At 38.3% G+C, this 16,334-nt stretch overlaps 1 protein-coding gene across 2 annotated transcripts in view; it reads right to left on the bottom strand.

Annotated features, from left to right (window-relative positions):
- Nucleotides 1-16,052, bottom strand: part of dyrk1b (dual-specificity tyrosine-(Y)-phosphorylation regulated kinase 1B) — a 103,527-nt gene extending 87,475 nt beyond the window's left edge. For both annotated transcript variants that reach the window (XM_057833123.1, XM_057833122.1), the window contains exon 1: nucleotides 15,399-16,052. The gene's annotated coding sequence lies outside the window, so the exon portion shown is untranslated. The remainder of the gene's footprint in view (nucleotides 1-15,398) is intronic.
- Between the last annotated feature and the right edge of the window lie 282 nt (nucleotides 16,053-16,334).

Raw genomic sequence — 16,334 nt, 5'->3', positions numbered from 1 at the left:
GTTATATTTTGGGAGGTTGGCCATGAAGTTTCCATAACCCTGGCATTAAATTCTGTTCTAAGTGGTCTTAAAAATGAATTAAAAAGCCTTAAAGGGAACCTCGGACTTAAAGACTTGTAGGCTCTAATAAGCCAAAATTTTTCTCTTTTACTAAAATGTTATTAGAAACACATAAAATAGTGCCATTGTTTCAAAATTCTATAATATTTAGTAAATGTTTTGACCTGAGGAGGGCGCCATGTTTTAAGCACGCAACGGACGCTGGGGCGATCACGTTGATAGTCACTCAACGAAACGTCCAACACATGCGCTCATCGGTTAAAAGCGGCAAGTGTTCAACGTAATTTTCGGACTATAAGACGCTACTTTTTTCTTTCATCTTGAGTCCTGCGGCTTATAGTCCAGTGCGACTTATCTGTTGATTTTTTGGGGGGTTAATAAGTAACACTGTCATGTCATAATTAGGATTGTCTAATGACAGTCTTATGGCGCCACTGTCAAAGTGTTACCAAATACCATAACTAGCAATTAATGAAACAACTGGAAGAGTAACTGAAGAAATAATTAGCACAGACCATGAATTTTGATTGTTATTTACATCTGTAGCTCTGCAATACATGCTAGGAGGCATGTTGGATGACAACAGTGTTGACAGCAGGTGGCAGCAGAGGTTGATTGTCCCCCCCCCAAGGGAGCAGTGATGGCCGAATGCAGCTTCTTGAAAAAATGAAGCTTTTCAGCCAATTGGTTCAAAGCTTCATGGTGGTTCATTTGGTCTTATGACAGTCATATGATGCCGCTGTCAAACAAAGTGTTACCGGTTAATATCTTTTGGTGTAAATATGCCGTAATACAGTGAGGACAGCTGCGGCTTATAGTCCAGTGCGGCTTATCTATGAACAAATGCAGATTTCGTGCCTAATTTGAAGGGTGCAGCTTATAGTCAGGTGCGCCTTATAGTGCGAAAATTGCGGTACTATTTGTTTTTATTGAGTCATTTATTACCTTTTCATTGCCTCAAAATACGTCTTGCATGTGTTTCCTTCATACTTTTAATCTTTGTAGCATTAAAGCAGATTGTTGATCTTTTGACCACATTAGTCACGTAGCATATTTAAACCACCCTTATTTGATATTACTATGTTTAAGTATTTACGTAAGGCATCCTTAGTATGTTCTGTCTGTATACATCTAACCAAACAAGCTGAAAGCGTACGGTAGTGCTTTGGGTGTCAAATTTGCCTTGGCTTGTAGGACGTTTCGCCGGTGTAGCACATTTTGGCAGGACACCGTTTTTTTTTCATTCGCTCGTCTCGTCTCATCCCGTCTTTCTAGTTTATTTTGCTTTTGCCGATCGTTTTGAGAAATATCGACAGTGCTGTCATGCTAATCAATGTTCCTCTCGGAAACTGAAAGAGATGAACAGATGACATGTTTATGTCACTAGTCATACTCTGGCAGCGTAACCATGTGACGTCGCCGCTCTGCGACGTCAACAAAAATGGCGACCTACCAGTTAAACTAATTTTACAAATTGTATAAAACCAGAAACATAAAGATGGGTTTCAATATCAAATTATTTTAACTCATAGTAACGTTTATCTTTTAAGAACTACAAGTATTTCTATCCAAAGATCCATTTAAATTTGACTTGTTAAAACTTGCAAGAACACATTGAAATATCATGAATTAATTTTGGGGCTATATCCCCCCACCCCAAATACATACATATATACATACATGCATAGTCACTTGTTGCCAGGCGAGATAGACTTGTTCAACGGGAGACCCAGAAATAGAGTCCCAGTAAGGACAGGTGGAGAGGCTCCATGAAACATCCCACTTGCCCAAATTACCACCACAGAAAGACAGATTGACAGATTTGCAGGGAGTCAAATGAAGTGAAGTCACGCAAGATGAGAGGCTACCACACTTTGAAAAGAATCATGTGACTGAGTAGTTGACATGGTTCACCGTGGTTTACCTCATCTTGGACTTCATCGAGGCACTTAAAATGGAATTAAATAAGGACCACAACAGTGTTTGCGCTAGCTAAGTCTAGCCTGGCCTAGCCTGGCCTAGCGGTGGCTCCCAAGTAGGATAAGGCTGCTTGTCCAATTTTCATAGTAGCAAGCTTTAAGAATGCCTCACAAAACAAACATTTCACAAACCGAACCTGGTCAAGGTGATGCTTGTGACTAGGGGTGTGACAATATATCATAATGGTGATACCTTGTAACCAGAAAGGTTATTGATATGCTCTTGCCAAGAATTGATATATCATTTTAATAAGGTACCACTTTAAAAAAAAAAACAACAACAACAGGCTTCTACCAAAATCTTCCACTAGAATAGTGTCTATGTTAGCTCAATGGTTGCCAATGACGGCGCTAGATGTCAAATCCATTTTGATTGGAAGGGGGCGAATGAACGAATGTTCTCCCAGTCAAAATATATTGTATGGCTAGCGCGGCAATGGCACTGAAACCAAAGCATTCACAGCCACTCTTTCTTGTTTTGGGGGCATTTACAAGTCACTTCCTGTTAATTTTAATGGCATTTACAGGCAGTGTTGTTAATCTTACTTTAAAAAAGTAATTAGTTACAATTACAAATTACTTCTCCCAAAAAGTAATTGAGTTAGTAAGGTAGTTACCTCAACGTAAGAGTAATTAGTTACTCGGCAAAGTAACTGACGTTACTTTTCATGTTCTACACGTTATTACTAGGGGTGCACGATATCCATTTTTTGAAACCGATACCGATATCAATAACCTTCTGCTCCTCATGGCCGATACTGATACGATAACCAATAATTATATGTATATATATATATATATATATATATATATATATATATATATATATATAGCATTTTTCAATGTATATTCACCTTTTTGAACACCTGTAGGTCAAAAATACTACTGGTTGATTCCGCATAGATTTTCCTTTGTCCGAACCAGAATTTTAATGATGACATGAACATTATTATAATGAACAAAACAAAGGCAAGAACAGTTTTGACTTCAAATAAAGTGCCCATTTGATTTTTTTCAAATAAAATATCATTTGAGTCAATCACAATCAATCAGTCAACATCATTGACGATGTGCTCCCCTGAACAATGAGCACTGATCTAAAACAAGCATAAACCCAACAGGTATTGTGCTTTTTCAACAGATAAAACATTTGGTGCAACAGGAGAGGAGACTTTTGTTGTCTTGGTCCGTGAAACAACTCTCTTAACCTGCCAATTAAAGAACAGCAAGCCTATCGATAACCAAAAGGCCTCTCAAGAACTTGTAAACATAATACTGTAAAATGCAAACATTTGCTAATTGCCATGGAAAGGTTTATAACTCAGTGAAGGAAAAATACGGCCTCTAGACCAGTAACAGAACTTTGCATACTGGCACCTCTAGAAATTACATGTTACATTTTATGTCTTTCACATCAAATATGTTTATATTAACTGATTGAATTGAACCATCTTTTTCATTCAAAAAAAAAAAAAAAACAAAGGTCACCCTTTTTACATTTTTTTATACTTCACCTATTTAAGAGTGTAATGGTATCCAAACTTTAACTTTTAAATGCTGTGAGAAAAAAGTCTTTTTGTTTTTCCTGTTGTACTGAACCCGCACCAAACCATGACCCCCGTACCGAGGCACGTACTGAACCGTGACTTTTGTGTACCGTCACACCCCTAATATATATGGCAGAAAACACAGACAAGGCTGAAAAAGCAGTTTCTGCTCTTGCATCCCTCGTTAAAATAAACTGCTGTGTTTTAAGCCAAAAGAACTGTTGTGTTTGATAGAACAATGTCTATATGCTGCCATAGTAGTTTCATGGTGCATTAAGCCCCCGAACTGTTTTTAATTTGTCCGTTTTACCCTGGAGACCCTCGTTTACAGACACAGTGGAATCGCTTTTGTTTCAACCCAGCCATAAAAAGATGGTAAGTAATTATATCTACAGTGCCCTCCATAATTATTGGCACCCCTGGTTAAGATGTGTTTTTTTTAGCTTCTAATAATTTTTTTTAATTCAAATAATATGGGACCTTAATTGAAAAAAAGAGAAAAATTCAAACTTCAATACAAGTGCATTTATTCAGTGGGGAAAAAATCCCACATAAAGAAATAATTATTTGACATCAAATGATGTGTGTCACAATTATTAGCACCCCTGGTGTTAATACTTTGTACAACCCCCTTTTGCCAACAAAACAAGGTCTGGGGACTGAGATGGCCATGGGAGGAGCTTGATTTTGTGTCTGGTGAACCATTTCTGTGTAGATTTGGCCATATGTTTAGGGTCACTGTCTTGCTGAAAGACCGAGTGACGACCCACCTTCAGTTTTTGGGCAGAGGGCAACAGATTTTGATTTAAAATGTCCTGGTATTTCAAAGGCTTCATGATGCCATGCACCCTAACACGGTTCCCAGGGCCTTTGGAAGCGAAACAGCCCCACAGCATCACTGACCCACCACCATACTTTACAGTGGGTATGAGGTGCTTTTCAGCATGCACATCTGTCGTGGCACTCCAGACCCACTTAGAGTGTTTGTTTACACACGAGTGTTTTATCTTAAATTTTGCCAATTTTGGGCAGTGCTTTTTTGTCAGTTAGGTGCGCGCTATAGTCCGGAAATTACGGCAATTACATTACAACACGATTGACAACTATGAGTTGGAGCGGTAGACTTTCAAATATTTTGAGAAAGGTCATAGTTAAATTCTGAAGGGACCATTAACTTAGGCCGAATCGATTTTGAACCGATTTTCTGGTTAAAACGATGTTAAAAAAAGTTCAAATCGGTACATTCGATTTTCAAAACCGCACCATTTTGAATTTTGAAACGTGAATCCCTCAAACCTTGTGAAAAAAAATGAGCACAATTAAATGAAAAGGAATAAGCTAAGAGGCTAACAACAAGACATGGTTGATAGTATACAGTGGTTGAGACCACCAAACGAATATGAACAGCAAGGTCTTGTGAGGGGCAAGAAACTGTTCACTCATTCACTACAATTTCGAGTTTTAGACATCAAATGCAGTTTAACTGGGATGGCTGGCACTGCATTATCAAGCTTCATTGCCAATGACAATAATAAACATCCAATTGTCTGGCTCTATTCATCCTTCTACAGTGAAATTTAAAATTTGTTTGTCACTAGTAGACAACCAATCCATTTGATACCAGATTGATTTGAATCCAGTGCTCGCCCCCAGCATAGGCGAGCTTGGCGGTTGCCTATGGCGCCATCTAATGAAAGAGGCGCCAAATTTCTTTGGGGGGAACAATACTCAAGGGGAAAAAAATACTCAAGCAACGTTTCCTAACATATCAATTACATTTAAATATGCTACATATAAAAGTATACACCTACGTACAATACTTGAGTGCGGGTTTTCCAAACAGGCTCTAGCTATTATTAAAAATAAAAACACCATATGGTGGGAATACCGTGGTAGATGAAGTACTGACTTTGTTTTTAATTTTTACTTAAGTAAAAGTACAGATAAATGAGCAAAAAAAATACTTAATTAACAGTACCCCTCTAAGAAAAAAAAATACTCAACTAAAAGTACTTACTTTAAAATTTACAAGTAAAAATTTACTCCCTATGCAAAAATGTGATATAATATAGTATATATAATATATATATGTTTCTTTATTGTATATATTATATAATAAAGAAATACCCGGAAAATTCATTGACTGCTCAATTTTATTTAAACTGTGCAGAATAGAAAAAACAAACAATAAAATTGTAAACAGAAGGTTAGCAAGCTAAGTACAGTAATATCTCCAGGCAAAATGATTAAGGAAAAGCTTATGGCGGATTGCAAGCAACTAAAAGGTGAATACCCCCACCTATTGTACAAGAGTGTGCAGCACCCATCTGAAGGCACGCTGCTCTCACTGTTGGTTTTGACTGCTCAATTTCTTGTTCACGTTCACCTCCCTAATCTTGCTTGTACTTGTGTTGCTGCCTCTAGCGCTCAATTACAGTATAGCTGCACGGGGCTTATAGATTGTGCCGGACGCATGAAAACGAAACCATCAATTCACAATGCGCAGGCGACAATTTGAAAAGTAGTGGAGTAAAAAGTACAGCTGCATGCTGTAAAATGTAGTGAATTAAAAGTAAAAAGCACTACCTATTTGCAGTGGTAGATGAAGTATTCACTTTTTTTTTACCTTAGGTAAAAGTACAGATACAGGTGCAAAACATTGCTTCAGTAAAAGTACAAGTATCTCAGAAAAAAATCACACACGGAAACAAAGTACTTTCTTTAAATTTACTTTACAGGTAAAAAGAAAAACACTTTACAAGTAGAAAAAAAGTATTTTCTCCCGATGCAAAAAAATTGATATACGTGTGTGTGTGTGTATGTATATACACAAACTCATACATACATACAGAGGTCTGAGTCAATATCCAAAGAAAGAACCAGAAAATTCATTGACTGCTCAGTTTTATTTAAAACTGTGCAGAATGGAAAAATCAAGCAATAATGTTGACTGCACTGTAAACTGAAGCTTAACAAGCTCAAAAACTAAAACATTTAGCAAAATGGCAGATTGCAAGCAACTATCAGGTGCATAACGCCACGTACTGTAAAAGAGTGTGTTGATGTTTATAGGCCAATATATTGTTCACCTGCCTCATCTTGCTTGTACTCGTGCTGCTGCCTCTAGCGCTCAATTACTGTATAGTTGCACGGGGCTTATCGATCGCACCGGGGGCATGAAAATCGATTAATTGTTGCAGCACTAGTTAGCTCGAGTAATTTGATTAGAAAAAAGCTTTAATTCAAATATTGCTGCTTCTGGATTTCGTTTCATTAGATCAGGGGTGTCCAAACTTTTTGCAAAGGGGGCCAGATTTGGCGTGGTAAAAATGTCAGGGGCCGACCTTGGCTGACGCTCTTTACGTAGAACAATATATTCAAGCAAAATTTAGCAAGCCATTCAGTGTGTCACATTTGCTTTATTATTTTTTTAATGAATAATTTCAACAATCTCGCAACTAGCCTTTGTGGCGTTCTCTTTCGCCTCTCGGGCTCTTGCAAAATACTACTGCTGTGAAATGAAACAAGCTTCAAGTTGCTTCAATTTCTCGCTGCGTATCTTCCCTGTAATCTTGTCGTACATGTCGGCGTGTCTTGTTTGGTAATATCGCCTCACATTGAAATCTTTAAAAACAGCGACTGTCTCTTTACAAATGAGGCAAGACACAGTTGTTGCGTAATTTAGTGAAGAAATAGTCCAATTTCCACCTTTCCTTGAAGTGTCGGCCGTCACAGTCAACTTTCTTTTTTTTGTTGATTGTCGCCATTTTAGATAATGGAAGTAATGGGTCACATAATGTTGGTTAGCCCTTAAATACTTGAAACATGAAGCAATTATCAGAGAATCCCAAAATTTGAAAAATAAGGTCCTAATGAAACGTATTTTTCAAATTTGTAAAAAGAAAAGTCAAAATATATATGTGTAATAAGCGCTCTAATATCTATAACCCATGCTAAATCATGTTTTTTTTCTCATGGAAACTGCAGATGCATGTGTTGACTTGCATCCATCTTTTTGTTTTTTCAAAAGAAATGTCAAAATTCTAAATTAGTCTCAAAATCATGAAATTTTAGGTGTATCAAATGTGATTCATTTGGCAATAAAGGGTTAAAGTGCTGCTGCCTTTTAGTGGGTAAATGAGGAGCAGCATTTCGTGTGTCAGCTACTTCATATGCTGGTTGCAGTACTGCTGACCACTTTATTAAGTCTGTGTGCGGGCCAGACGTTATTGATTTTATGACAGAGGCCGGGGGCTGGATGAAATTTGACCACAGGCCGCATTTGGCCCCCGGGGCGGACTTTGGACATGTCTGCATTAGACTGACGTTTTAATGGTTTGTTTTGAAAGTGTTTGCATTTAGTTTTATTGATTTGGGTAGATACACTGCCCTCTCCTGGCAACAGTAAATATGACATAACTTATTTAACATGGCTGAATCCAGCTGCTCCCTGTTCAGACCAACATAAGTTAAGTTTTTGTTTGGGCTAATGTTTTGATGCATTTGTAATAGGGCTTAACGATATTGGAAAAAACTGACATTGCGACTTTTTGGGTGTATGTGATATAAAAACCAGAAGAATTTGGATAGATATTTTGGTCGACTCACCATGACCACGTTGTATTTATATAATACCGTTTATTCCAGGCTAAGGGGGTTAATTTGTGAATGAAGATTGCTGCACATAAAAGGCAGAGGTAGGTAGTAACTTGTTACATATACTCCGTTACATTTACATGAGAAATTTTTTGAGAAAAATTTACTTTTTATTTTTAGTTGAGTAGAATCGTGAAAAGGAAACGCTACTCTTACTCCACTACTTTGGGCTACACCAGTTTCACCAATGAGATGCCGAACAATGATCACGACTCCATTATACCAATCGGACTCTAGCTTGCCGTTCTTCTATTACGCCAGCCTGTTCAATCACGTCATCTTTAAAGCACCATAGAAAATTAAGTATTTGCTGTATGTGGTGAGAAAATACATTTTAAAAAATAAAAATAAAAATCTAACCCTGTAAGCAATTACTCACAATGTTACTCATTATTTGAGTATTCTTTTCACCAAATACTTTTTTACTTGTACTTGAGTACAGTTTTTTGGATGATGACTACTTTTACTTGAGTAATATTATTTTGAAGTAACACGACTCTTACTTGATTACAATTTTTGGCTACTCTACCCAGCCCTGATAAAATGGATCCAGTCTCTGTACACTTGCTACTTTTATGGAGCAGAAAAAAATAAGACAATTGCATGCCCAGCTATAGGACTATTGCGCATTGGCACATTGCAATGGCGAGGTTCAAACGATATGTTGTGCAGGCCTAATTCGTTATTTAGTTTATCGGTATATTTAACAGTTTTTTTTTTTTGTGGGAATGTGTGTTTGAACGATTTGTTAAGAGCATTGTGAAAGCATTGTGTTAGCAGTTTATAGCATTTAAATCAGTGGACTTTTGCTATGCAAATTAACCAATTTTCTTTTATTGTACATAGAACTTCATTTATATATATATACTGGACTGTCTCAGGAAATTAGAATACACAATATTCTAATTTTTTTTGGGACAGTCCTGTGTATATATACAGGACTGTCTCAGGAAATTAGAATACACAATATTCTAATTTCCTGAGACAGTCAGGAAATTAGAATATTGTGTATTCTAATTTCCTGAGACAGTCCTGTATATATACATAGGACTGTCTCAAAAAATTAGAATATTGTGTATTCTAATTTCCTGAGACAGTCCAGTATATATATACATATACAATATTCTAATTTCCTGAGACAGTCAGGAAATTAGAATATTGTGTATTCTAAATTCCTGAGACAGTCCTGTATATATACATAGGACTGTCTCAAAAAATTAGAATATTGTGTATTCTAATTTCCTGAGACAGTCCAGTATATATATATATATATATATATATATATATCGTTTGAGGCTAAGCTCAGATATTTTATTTTGTATTTGCATTTAATGTTCTTTTTAAAGTGCAGTCTTAGCAAGCCTTTGTTTTACATCTCCTAAAATTCATTCTGCAACGCCATAAATGTTCCTTACTTAAATAATCGATAGCAGCGGCCCTAATGAAAATAAAACCATCAATTTACATTGAGAAAAAACAAAAATAAAAGTAACGTGTAATGCAAGTGACAATTTGAAAAGTAGTGGAGTAGAAAGTACAGATATGTGCTGTAAAATGTAGTGAAGTAAAAGTAAAACTTCCTATTTGTACTCAAGTAAAGTACAGATGCACAAAAATGTACTTAAGTACAGTCTCAATGTACTTTTACTAAATTCCACCACTGTGAGAGTATCAATGAAAGGGCAATTTAAACGGGACTTCAATGCACGGAGCAAAACCTTTAATCACTTGTTTCAGGTGAACCATAAACAGTGAGAGACGTACACCTGTTAGTTTATGAAAATACAATATTTAAAATACATGGTCATTTTTTGGACGGGGCCTTAGCTACACTTTCGCCGAGGGCACCTAGTCACCCAGGGCCGGCCCTGCTCCCAGTCAATAAGGATTGGGCGTCTATCGCTGTCATTGGGAACCAATAAATGTATTTATAAAGCTGTTAGAACAGTGGAATGATTGTTGAATCACAGACTTCATTACCTATTGACATGACACTTCCTCATTCTTTGTGTCACGCTTTATCAGAGAGGGCTGAGCTTCATTTAGTATAGTCAGGCAAACACAGCACACGCTCGTGTCTATGCTGGATTCAAGCTTGGATTTTTGAAGAACTACGAAAGCTGTATCGCATGCAAACAGGAAGGATTGTCTCAGGAGTGATTTGTCCGAGGATTCAAGGTTAATATTATATTTTTCGTACCATGCATGCATTTTGAAACGTTGTGAAGAAAAATCAATGGGAGAATGGGAACCACTACGGCATTGGTGTCATTCTTCGACATATATACGTAAAATAGATGCGTAGCTGACAGGTTTTTTTGGTCATTTAACAAAGAATCGAGACAGTTTTACGTCCATATCTACAAAGAATTCAGTAATTTTCTTTTTTGTTTACACATGGAGGCGGCTAATTTTTGTAACTGACTAGCCTCATAGCTGGCAATATTTACGCGAAATAAATGCTACCTGCACGTTTTTTTTTTTTGTTTTTTTTTTTTTTGCTTTTAGCCAAGAATCCAGACTGTTTTACATCCATGTCTATAAAGAATTAAGCATTTATCACAACAATTTTCGCCAGAAAAGCTCTGCTTACGTCAGACGGCCGCTTGCCTCATTCGCTAATAGAGTAGCATTGTACTTTGACATAAATATGTAAAATAAACGCTAACTGCATGATTTCTTTGCTTTTAACCAAGAAACGAGACTGTTTTTACATCCATATATATGTATAAAGAATTTAGGGGCTTAAGCATTTGTTCACTAGATTTTTCACCAGAAAAGCTCTGTTTACGTCAGGCGGCCGCCAGCCTCATTCACTAACAGAGTAGCATTGTACTTTGACATATATACATAAAATAAACGCTAACTGCACAGTTTCTTTGCTTTTAACCAAGAATCAAGACTGTTTTACGTCCATATCTATGAATAATTCTGGGATTTAAGCATTTATTCACAAGAATTTTCACCAGAAAAGCTTTGTTTACATCAGGCGGCCGCTAGCCTCATTAGCTAACAGTATATAGTGTATAATGACAATAAAGGGCTGTTCTATTCTATAATAAGTTGATTGTATATAGAATTTATTAATAATCTATTTACTTATTATTTATAATTGATTCTGCATGTTTTCCTCAAGTATTAAGTTTCAGATGTTAAATTGAGTAATTTATTAGATGTTGAAAACTTAAGAAAAAAATAAGTTGCTATTTTGGTCAAAAACTTACATGATATGTTAAATATTGCTATTGAATCTGAAAATATAGGTGATTATCTCTGCATTTGGTGATTTTTGTGCATCTAGTGTAAAATCTGAGACTTTTATAGCCATTTGAAATTGTGTTATACTGATACAAAAATAATTAATCGGGATTTAATATGGTAACGACTTTGAATTTTTTGATGCCGCTGCTCATGGAGAATTGTAGATTTGGATAGATATTTTGGTCGACTCACCATGACCACATTGTACTAAGAATTGTATATGGCTAAGGTAGGTGCCTGTTTGGTTTTAGGTCAGTAGCAGCTTTGGTTTTGAAAATATTTGAAGTTTTTGAAAATAGGCCCCCTCCGAATCGGCCCCGTTTCCCGTGTCATGTCAATAGCAAGGGCGTAGGTTTGCATAGGGACGGTAGGGACAAAACACTACCAACTTTTCGGGTTGCTCAAATTGTCCCCACCAACTTTTTAAGCAACCTTATTTGCGTTATATAATGACTTTAGTGATATAGGTCATTTAGATTGTCTTCCTATATGTTTTAGTTGTTTTTTTGTAACCGGTGATCTGAACCGATACCGGTAATCTGACGATATGGCGATACAACGATTGGGGGCACGATTAGGGAACATTCGTTCATTCGCTGCCGTCGCTCCCACTTCAAACGGATTGAACGTCTATGGCCGTCAGTGGCAGGCAAAGCCAGGCAATGAGGTAATTTTGGGCCATTTAAGGTCATTTACCTTTTGATTTTCAGTTACTTGCTGTTGATTTTGGGGTATTTTATGGGTCACGTCCTGTTTATTTTGAGATACAGAACAGGAAGTGACCTGGGAATCACCCAAATGAATAGGCAGTGACTCAAACTCAACAGGAAATGACCTGTAAATGCCCTAAAATGAACAGCAAGTGACCTGTAAATGCCCCAAAAATCGGACCGAAAGACTGTGAATGCTCTGGTATTGAATGAACGAACCTTCCCAGTCTAAATGGATTGGGCTTCGAGCACCGTCAATGGAAGCCTTACAGTTAACTGAGACACTATTATGGTGGAAGATTTTGGTAGCCAGTTTTTGGTTCCTTTTATTTATTTGTTTTTTAAACATTGACATCTTTTTAAAACGATATCCCGATTTTTGGCAGGAGAATCTCGAAAATCTTTTGGGCTACAAAGTATCACGATATATCACCATCTTGATATTTTGTCACACCCCTAGTGAGTGGTCTTAAGACATGTTTATTTTTTTTTATATTCCTGGATAGTTAACAGATTATTAATAATCTTGTATTTATTTAGCATGTTATCATAATGTAAGTGGTGTTCAAATAATGCAATCTAAATTTGCTCATAAAATCCGGAATTTTTTTTCTGGAAGTTTTCAAGTTTTTGAAAACAAAGGTTTGAATTGAACGATATAGGTTGATCCAATACACATAAAATGTTGTCTAAGTAAAAACAGATTTATTTTGCATTGATCATTATAAATGTCCCGTCCCCAGCAACAAGTGTACATGCAGGTTATGCCATATCGTCCCTACCAATGTTGAGACCAAACCTACGCCCTTGGTCAATAGTTTATGAAGTCTATGGTTGAACTTTTTCCTTACTTTCAGTCATCTAAGACTAAGTGCGTGCGCGGAGTTTAAGCGGGGGCCGGGCCCCCCTGATGGCCCAAAAGTGTCATTGCATGTAATTTACGTTCCTATAAATATGATTTTTCCGTACAATATTTAATAAAGAAAAGTTGTAAAACAATAAAACATACAAAAATGAATGAAATGAACAAAAAAAAAGATTTTTATAATGGTAAAAATTATTTTTTAAACAGATCATGTGACTAGCCTTAACCCTTAGACCAGGGGTGCCCAATCCCAGTCCTCAAGAGCCCCTATCCAGCTTGTTTTCCATGTCTCCCTCCTCTAACACACCTGAATCAACTAATCAGGATCGTTTTCAGGCTGCTGCAGAGCTTGCTGATGAGCTAATCATTTGATCAGCATTTTTAGATATGAGTCACATACATTTAGAAAAAGTCCAAATGACTTATATTATGCAGAGTGAAATGGAATATATTTTGAAGATCGCACAAACATTGACTTTTTTTTTTTTAATAATAAGGAAATGAATAAGTAGCCTAATATAAATGAACAAATATAAGTCCAAAGTGCACATTGACAGATAAGATGTTCTGAACCTCCCCATCAGAGCAAATAAAACTAAATATGATAAATAAGCCTCCTCAACTCTTTCCTTGCTCTTAAAGATTTGATCCATTTTCTGTTGCATTGCCCTTTTTTTGTCGCATCACTTCAACAAACTTTTTTATTTTTTTTGCTGTTCCAGAAAACATGCACATTTGAACCAATCAGAGCTAACTATCACTGCTGATCACATGTCAGCATGTCAAGCAATTGAACGGATAAAGGAGTCCAGGTGTTTTGCTTTGCTGCGTGCATTCACAAATTGACGTGACTCATCATCGTCAGACTCAGATAACTGCAGCAGCTGGGGACACCTCCATGCCGTCCGTGGAATAAAATAATAAATATCGGTGGAAACGGATTACGCCACACAATCACTTCATTATGCTTGTTGTTAACACTTGTGTATATAAATCTGATGTTGGTAAATTGTTTTCTTCTTTGAGATGAAATGCATGTGTGGCAGCTTAGCATTTTTTTTTTTTTTTACATAGCGTTTTGACAGTTGCCGTCATATTTTTGGAATAAAAGCACAGTGTACCGGAATTGCATTCCGGCCCTGAATCTTATACCGGAACGGCGTTCCTGACTGTTCTGGCCCACTTTCACCCATGGATTTTTCCTCAAGAATGATGGGGGGAAAATGTTCATCTTGAACTTATTAATATTCTTGTAAGTCAATTTTATTGTAGACACTGCGTTTCGAGGTCATCAACGGGTGTGCCCCCCTCCCTGCCCCACAAGTCCAGCTCCGCCTATGTGTAAGTGATAATATGCAAAAGTTACTGTGTAGACAATGAAAAACCAATTCATTTTTTAAGGCAGCTCTGGCTCGACTATTACTGTCAATAGCATCCAGTGAGTTAAGAAATCCCAGTAAACACACATTTTTGTCTTAACAGAAACACCAGAGCATCAGAATAGGCCATACAAAGCAGTCTTTCCTCTACATTAAGTAAGCATCTCCCGGCTGTTCTCCAGGGCAGGGTAGGGGCTGGAGATGATGCAGTTGCTAAGCTAGAAATTAGCATTAGCTGCCATAGCAGATGAAATGCTGCGGATCGGCAGAGGACAGTCGGAGAGCTGTGGAGCGGATACGTGACACGCAAAAAGCACCAAACGACCGAATTGATCACGGATTTCATTGCAAGCACATAAACAGCCATAATAGCCACCACGAGCCGATCAAACTATTTATCCCTTTTCCCGATGTGTTCTACCGGCAACCTTTCCACGCCTGCATGGTGTCGTGCTTACAACTTGAGGTCGCAGTATCACTATCGCTGAAACTTGGACGCGCGCGCTTACATACACATATGCATACATACACAAGCAGACTAAGAAATTATTCCAATTAACGACACAGAGGGGGCGTTAGGGTTGGAAAAATGGATCTTGGAGGGCACTGCATGACGTGAAATCAGGGTGACAGTCATTCATCATATTCCGCGTCTATGGTCCTGTGCTTACTGTCAACTAGTGAACGAGTTCCATTGTCCGAAGCAATATGCTGCATCACAGCGAGCCGATTTTCCCTTGAACATGACCCAAGTGATGAGCAGTGACAAGAGATGACGAGAGGCCGGCTGATGGGGACCACTAAAGCGATGCTACCAAGCAGCCCCCCCCCCTCACTGATCGTCAAGCCTCGTGCACCAATATTCGATCAGCAAGAAGCGATCAGTCCGTGTTTCGTGAAGATGTATGAGCAAGAAGACACGAAGACCGGCTATTTCTTACCTCAGGCGGTATGTCGAACCAAGTTCCGCGTAGCAGCCATGTTCGGAACCCCACAAGAGTAGAGCCCCCTCCCCAGCCGCCCGTCTTCTGCCGGAGAAATCCCAATACACTAACGATAAATCCGGATGATGTTGATTTCCGGCTAATTCTTTAAGTCTTCGGCGATCGAAGGGAGCCTCGGCGAAGGGGGCTGTTACCAGGCGCAACTCATTTAGCCGTGCCTTAGGGGAGGTGGGCTGCCCACCGCCTCACCTCGAACCCCACTCCTGTCACTTCGGCAATGTGGCTCTTCTCGGTGGTCACGTACGATTAAAATACTCCGCGACAATAGCGAGGACCACCCGGCTCGGTAACTCCGTTAGCTTATTTGAGTTAAGTGAAAGGCTAACATTGGGTAGCCATTAGCTGACAGGCTAGCTAATAAAAGACTGACATTGGAATGAAAAGTGGAAGACAACCCGCACACGCCGGGCTGCTGAGCCTTTGGGGGCTAGCCGAGGGGCCGGTTCGCCCGAAAAGCAAAGATTGAGGAAAAAGCTGGCGTTAATTTTGGCAGGCACGGCTAACGCTAGCTGCGGGCTGGCCAGCCCCTCCGTGATGTTAATATCGGTGGTCGAAGGAGAGGGGCTGCATTGGGGGCGCACTCCCGATGCCAAGCAAGCACGGTCCCGCGCGTTCCAGAGAAATTTCCCACAAAATGGCTGCCAAAACAAACCCACGGCGGATAGTTGCAGGATTCCAACTATTTCCCCTCTGCGTTTAAACAATTTACACGTGTGTTAAACAAAGTGTTTTAGTGTTCGAAAGAAAAGTTTGGGAGCGGTTAGAATCCCGCTCGGTTATCTTTTACAAATTTAATTTTTAAACCCAGTCACAGTGTGGGAGGTCATTTCGTCCCAAAATAATGACGTTGTGCCCTTTCGATTTTGCTCTCGA

Source organism: Corythoichthys intestinalis, chromosome 4 (assembly GCF_030265065.1).
Source record: "Corythoichthys intestinalis isolate RoL2023-P3 chromosome 4, ASM3026506v1, whole genome shotgun sequence".
NCBI classification, from domain to species: domain Eukaryota; kingdom Metazoa; phylum Chordata; class Actinopteri; order Syngnathiformes; family Syngnathidae; genus Corythoichthys; species Corythoichthys intestinalis.
This window is presented reverse-complemented; position numbering and strand designations above follow the sequence as displayed.